The following is a 7370-nucleotide window of genomic DNA, read 5'->3' on the forward strand; positions in this document are numbered from 1 at the left end:
CTCCTCTATCAGACTCCATTCAACCAGTGCAAACACTTTCAAGCAGGCACCAGTGCAAATAGCAACGTTTCCTGTCTGCACTAGGGTTTGCACTGGTGGCTGGAACCGAGGCCCTAGACTCTTGCTGTCTGAGTCCTGTTGCACCGCTCGGCCCTGGGCTGATCTCTGCTTTAAAAATGCAGCATCGTGACAGGCGCCATTTGGTGACCTCATGGCTGTGTTCTCCTTAAGGCCATGGATCGCTGCCACATGCACATATCCCTCAGCAAACACTCACATTGCTACGGAGCCAGCGAACAGTTACATAATCTAAATAATGCCGCTCCTCTAAGATGGGGGCTGAGAGGCAGAGTGTTTCACCGCATACGTCAGCTGGGAGGAGAGTTTTGTTTTTTTTAAACCCTTAGGGAAGTCCGTGTACACTTCAGCTGATCTGCCATGACGTCACAAAACCATTGCTTCCCCCTGGGACGAATTTAGCTTTTTATAGCTTTGCTTATCTGAATGCTTGCCAGGAACCGACTATGGGGAAGGAGAGAATGGTTTTCCCGCGTCAGTGGTTGTTTAAAGGACTCAGAAGATTTCTCCACTTGGAGCAGCCTCACTGTTCAAGACCAACTTTAAATGGCTCTGGCCACAATGGGCTGTTTGAGCCTTAATTCATCTGCTTCTGAACATTCCCTCCCCCCCCCCCTCCCCCCCCCCGAGTTTTAGGAAGAATGACTTACAGGACAAGGAAGTCTGTCTAAAAGTCAGCTCTCTCAGTACAAACTGCTTGAAGAGTGGAGATCCCCACAGGACTATTACAATTGGAAACCCAAATAGTTTTCATGTCATTCTGCTTGTCATCTCAGATTCCAGTACTAACACATTGTTCAGGCTGTGAAAGTCCCAGCATGTACGCAGCAGGACATTAACCACGCCACACCTAGAAAATTAAGTTGCTGAGGGGTGTGAAAAATCTAATGTCAAGAGCCAGCTGCTCTCCGGTGCGCATCTCCTCCCTCCTAGGGCGACCAGACAGCAAGTGTGAAAAATCGAGCAGGGGTGGGGGATAATAGGAGCCTCTATAAGACAAAGCCCCAAATATCGGAACTGTCCCTATAAAATCGGGACATCTGGTCACCCTATTCCCTCCAGACATGTGCCCGACACTCCAGCTCCCAGAGCCGTCTCCTGATCCCTGCCTTGGATTCCCCCGGGACAGTTTTGGTTGCAGTCAGGAATACAGGGTGTGGGAAAGTCTTTACCAGGAGGTTCCCCTGTTCCATGGGACGCTGAGTTTGCTTTACACTGGGGAGAAGCCCAGAGCTGATGACCGGGAGCATGTACCACAAACATGCTGTAGAACTGGGCTTTCTGAGTAACCGATAATGTGCAAAAAACCTCAACCCACCACATAGTCCAGCAAACGGGGGCAGAAAGCAGCTCGTCTAATGCAGTGAGACTCAGAGACCTCAGAGCTCCAGGAGCCAAGTTAGTGATCGACGTAACCCAAACGAGCCACAGTCGTGTGAATTCATAGTTTAATTTACTACAGCACTGTATATTCATATTGAAACAGGACAGGTTAATCACTTAGTGCAAGCGAATAACTTAATTGGTTAATAACCTAGTAAAAGCATCCCGATTGGTTAATAATTAAAGCACGCAGTGTTTGATGCAAAGAGTCGCTGGAGACACATTAAAGACCCACTCGCAAGCCTCAGTCTGAGTATCGCTGCTCTAAGGGTGTTAGGGCTCTGGGATGAAATTCCCCCTTCACTGGGCTTGTGCACCACTTACATCCCATTTAACCCCATAAGGCCTTTGCCCACAAGTCATTTCACCCACTATAGGGCAACTTCTCCCAAACCACCTGCCAGCTGCAGGGACCTTTCACTCAACCCCTCTACCATCCTGGTATCGCTTTGGTTAACTGGAATATCAGTCCATCCCTTCTCCGATCCTGGCCCAGCCCTTCCGAATAGGAGATCTTGGATCTTTTAAAAAAGGGATAAAAAAATCATAGAGAAACCACGGATGTCCTGTCCCCTCCCCTTATAAAAGAAAGGCGGAGACAGGGCTGAGAAGGGTGCAGATGTCCATTGAAGGAGAGTCTCCAGAGGACGACTGCTTTGCAGCGAGGCACAGGCTAGCAGAGGTGTGTCTGTTGCTGCCTGGGGTGGAGAAGGCCGGGTAGGTGCTCCTATCTGACGCTCTTCTGTGATGCAGGAGGAAGGGGAGCCGCATTGTGAGGTTAAAGGACAAGAAGTTGCCTCGCTGGCCTCCAGCTGGCGTGCACAGCCTTGGCTTTCACCAGTAAAGCCCTATGTGGCCAGGGACCTGCCTTCGCCAGTTGCCATCCACCTCCGTGCCCTCGGTTTAAAAGAGGGCTGGTGGCATGACGGTCTCCCTAGGGGGAGGGGCTCTCAGTTTAGGAACCTGCTCCCTGCTGTGGGGTGAACCAGGCTGGGCTGTTACAGGAGAGAGGGGTGCAGAGTGTGATACGGGGGGACGGGAGTTTTGTTCTCCTGGGGGCTGCTGGTTTAGTTGGCTGATTTCTAATCTGGGTCAGGGCCTTTTTTCTCCATTTTGTTTAAACATCTACCTCACTAACAAGGAAGCACTTGTCTTACACCGTCTTTCTGCATCTCAAGGGCCCTTCCAGTTCAGGGTTGTAAAGCACTTAATGAAGCCCCAGGTCACCCCTGGGAGGCAGAAGCATGTTGCTAGACCCGTTGGATCAATGGGGAAGTCGTGACCCAGGCCTTGCTCACAGTGGCCCGGGAAGTTGGTTGCAGCCCTAGGAAAAGCCCTCCGATCTCCTGACTTGTGGCCCTGTCATTTAACCAGACGAGCATCTGCAAAGCACAGGCCAGCCCCGAAGTCTGTGGGCCGCTCCAAGCCAGAGTCTTGATTTGGGTCCATCTCTGCCTGGTAGGAATAAAAAGCGCATCGCTGCAGTGAGCAGGTGGAGAATGGAAACCTAAGGACCCTTGGCTCCAGGTGTCACCTGCTCAGCCGCAGGGCTCAGCCTGCATTGGGGTGTTGTATGATGGGGTGCGTGGGCTCCATGTCGTCCTCTGAACTATTATTATTGTCCGTGTGATGGAGGTGTCCTCGGGATCCCAGGCATGGGGCAGGGCCCTGTCAGAATACGGGGCTGGACAGCTCATTGTCCTGCTTCTGATGGAATAAATTAGGGAGTCACCGGTAGACAGCCCATCAGGGTACGTTTGTCAGGGCACAAGTATCACCCAGTGTCACTCTCAGAGCAGCACCTCCAGGCAGGTATTAGGACAGGTGCCAACACACACCTTCCTCCCACTCCGTCCTCTTTCTGCCGAAAATGACTCACCCTGCCCATACCATCTGAGCGGCTGGAGCTGTGTAGCAGTGGGCGCCATTTCGCACGGGCCAGGCTGTCACTGATGGGGGAGGAGGTTTCCCGCTCGGCCAGGGAGTGGGGGATGTGTGTCAGTTTGGGATAAATTGCCACGTTTGTCCATTTGTCTCTGTATTTTGTGAGTCGTTGGACACGGCGCTCTGTGCGCCATGGGCTTTGGTCTCTGTGCATCTAGTGATCATCACTGCAGCCTCTGGGCTCTGCAGACCGACACTTTTGGTGCTGTGTAATGGGGAAATAGCCTGTTTCCTGGGCGCTTTGTGCTGGGGTATTGATGTTGGCTGGAGTTTGGAGGGGCTAGGGGGGTGGAGCTGCCTGAAAGGGGGACACAGTCAGGAGTGTGAGAGAATCACCCTATGGATGCAGAGGTGCCTTGCGAATGCTTTGCAGATCCTGAATTGCAGGCGTGCCCTGGTAGGTCTGTTTTGGCAGCATCCTCTCCTGGGGCGGGCGAGCTTGGGGTGAGTTTGCAGGCAGGGTTTGTAAGCTGGGATTCTTTAGGGATCAGCTCTGTTTCTGGAACTGCTTTGTCAGGCTGGGACGTGAGGATTTGGGAACTTGTCCTCAAGCGGGGCTGCTTTGGCATGAGGTTTGGTTTCTAGGTTGTTGATAGGAATCGAGATTACGGCTGGTTTGGGAGGCTGTGTGTATGGGAGGGGGGTTTCCTCCTGCAGCGCCTCATCTTGACTTATAAAGAATTTCTACATGCTGAACATGTTGCCCTGCTATGTGACCTTGCAGAGCGGTGGGGGCTGCTCTCTTATTGACAAAGGTCTCCAATTCCCATAGCACGTATTCCAGGAAACCATTCAGTTTCCAGGAAACTTCATCTTGCCATTAAATCCTGCATGTTAACTCTGTGTCAGTTCGTTCAGCCTGCCTGGAAACAGGATGATTTCCCCCAGACAGTCCCCTGAGATGTGTTAACTTCCTCCTATGGAGGTCACACTTCTCGTTCCAACCCCTAGAAAATGGCTCAGCCACTCCCCATCCACTCTGCTCCTCTTCGTATCCCCCAGGCTGCTAAGAATTGGGAAGGTGAAAAGAATAGTAGTTAGGAACATAGGAACAGGGCCGCCTGGGGTTGGGGAGGGCAAGTGGGGCAATTTGCTCCGGGCCCCACAGGGGCCCCCACGAGAATATAGTATTCTATAGTATTGCAACTTTTTTTTATGGAAGGGGCCCCCAAAATTGCTTTGCCCCAGGCCCCCTGAATCCTCTGGGCAGCCCTGCATAGGAACTGGTAGTCTGGATTCCATGCTGGTCTCTCTCATCCACTATCTTGTCTCTGACAGTGGCCAGCCCCAAACCCCTCAGGGAAGGAGTAAGAACCCCTCAGCAGCAGATGTGGGATAAGCTGCCCACCCCCTACATTAGGTTTTATCCTGGTCTCTAAAAGGCAGCGATTGTCTTAAGCCCCAAAGCATGAAGTTTGATATCCCAGACAACAGTTTTGTTATGATAAATATGCTATTAATGATGAGAACTCCAGCTTGTGGGTGAATGGGTTAGGAAAAGCCCAGATAAGGGTCTTTTTTCCAGAGGAGGGATTGGAAATCCTCTTATGAGAACCATGAGAGGGCTGGGGTGAAAGGTGCCCAAGAAAGGCAACTTACAGAAGACGGGGGAGAAATCTCCCATTGAGGCGAAACCCCACAGAGAGCAAGTTCTGGCTCCTAAAATAGGGTTGAGAAAATATTTATTTTGTGGTTGGTTTATTGAGCCCTCTTTTGTGCTGGAGAAAGCAGTGGGTGGGGGGTTCTTTAAAGGCTCGTGTTTGCTGGCGTTAACAATGTCAGGTTGTTTTTTTTTTGACTGAGTCATAAGATTCATTGCTCTGTCATAGCTGACCAGGCCTCTCCCCGCCCACACTGGCAACTACTGGAGTTGCTGGTGAAATGCAAACAGTGACTAAGTCATGAGATAAACTTCATCTCAGGTCAATCTAATCAACAAGTTGGGTATTTTTGGTGGAGAGTAAAAGACAAGTGTGCATACGCACCAACCTGCCCACTCCACTCCACCCTTGGGAGAGATCACAGCCAGTGATAATACTCCTTCCACCCTTGCCTTCGGGAGGCCCTGGTGCCACCTGGCCCAGTTAAATGTACCCTCCTCGTTTCCTTTTTTCGTTGCTGTCTCCAAGGCTTGGTGCGCTGGGTAGACCAGGACCCATATGAACAGTCAGGCATTAGTGAGTACCTTTGTCCTAATAACCCAAAGCGTGCCCCTGAGAGAGTGTTTATTTTCCTGTGGTAAAGTGCTATTACATATGAGGTGATTACGTACGAACATCACTGTCAGGGAGGGTGACTCATCTGTTCTAAAGAGCATAGGTAGCTTTCCGAAACACTGTGCTCACGGCATACGCTGCCCTGCCCAACCCCATGCCAATCCTGGGGGTTGGCTTTCTTAACAAACCAGCACTCACATAACACCAGCTCAATCCTCCTTCTCAAAGTGGGCCACTTCTGGGGTTCCTCCCGCGGGACTGCTCAGCCCGCACCTTAGGTTCTCTCTCCCACTTACGCCCCTCTTTTAGGTGTGGTAATGAGTCACCTGCCTCAGTGAGTCATCAGAACTCACCGACTCCTTGGGGGGAGGCAGTGCCAGGTGAACGCTGCCCACCTTTGGATAAGACTGTACTTTTTGATGATGCACAAATGACTCTGCTCGGAGATCATCCTTCCACCAGTGCTCCTTAAGCACAGTCCAAATGTCTCTGGAGGAGCTCCTGGTTATCGAGAGGATGGCCACAGTGCCAAGAGCTCGGTAGGAAGCAAAGAGGCGCCCAGTGGAGTTTACACCCAACCAAAGTGGAAAGAAAAATCCTTTCCCTGTGTCGTGAGCTGCCTTGCCAAACGGTTCCTTCCGCCCCAGATGATAGCCCTCAGAGCTGCTGTTCTTTCCCCGGCAGCTTTACCATCACTGCATAGCTGCGCAATGCCAGCAAACAAAACCCACCTTTTACGTGGGACCTCAAGTCAAGGCCTCAGCCCCTGGAGGTTGTTTAAAGATCCAAATGGTATGAATGGCTGCAGCTTTCACCTCAGAGGGTCCCTTCCAGCCCCTGCTACAGTGGTGTATACCCCAGTTTCTCCCCCTAATCAAATGCAGCCACTCCTGCGTGAGGGAGGGTCACAATAGAACAGTTTAGGGGCCTGATCCTAAACTCTCCTGAAGTCGATGGGCTTTGGATCAGACCCTAACACAGGAAATAAGAAGGGGCTGTAGTTAAATGGAACGGCAGTGGAAATGTTTAGCGAGGCATAATGAAATCTAGAGGGAATTTAGATCGAGGTGGTCTGCAGAGCAGTGGGGAGAACTAAAAAAGATGTGGCCTCTAGAGAGAGCCTCAGGGTTGCATGAATCACCTTGAGACTCCTCACCTGTCTTTGTGGCAATGGAAATACTATCAGGGCTCACAAAATTCCTGCAAGTCAAATACTGTACCCGGGTGTCCTGAGAACCATTCTAGCCACGTCAGGATTTCTTACACCCTCCCTGCTGTCGGTGGAAGCTCAATGGCAATCGTACCCTTGCTTCTGTCTCCCACATCGGCGAGCCTCTCAAAGCAGTTTACACACCTGAATGAGTTAAGTTTCCCAACAAGTCCGAGGCGCAAAAGTAGCTTAGCCCTGTTTTACAGAGGGGGGGAAACTGAGTCACAGACAGTGACTTGCCCAAGGTCACGCGGGAAGCTTGTGGCACAGCTGAGAAAAGAAGCCAGGTTTCCTGAGGCCTATCCCTGTGCGCTCGAGCCACAAAGAGCACCTGGCCCCACAAATGGGATCGCGTTTCATGTGCTTCGTGCAGCTGAAGCTGCGATCAAATGTCAGCGGGTGGCAGGAAGGTGCAGGTTGAGGGGTGGACTCAACGTGGCTGTTCCCCCCACACACTGTGACACTTTCTTCTCCTCCTTTTTGCTTCCTCTGAGACCGCTGCTCCTTCCTCTACTCAGGCATTTCTTGGTCAGTATCTA

This window comes from Trachemys scripta, chromosome 12, assembly GCF_013100865.1.
Source record: "Trachemys scripta elegans isolate TJP31775 chromosome 12, CAS_Tse_1.0, whole genome shotgun sequence".
NCBI lineage: Eukaryota > Metazoa > Chordata > Testudines > Emydidae > Trachemys > Trachemys scripta.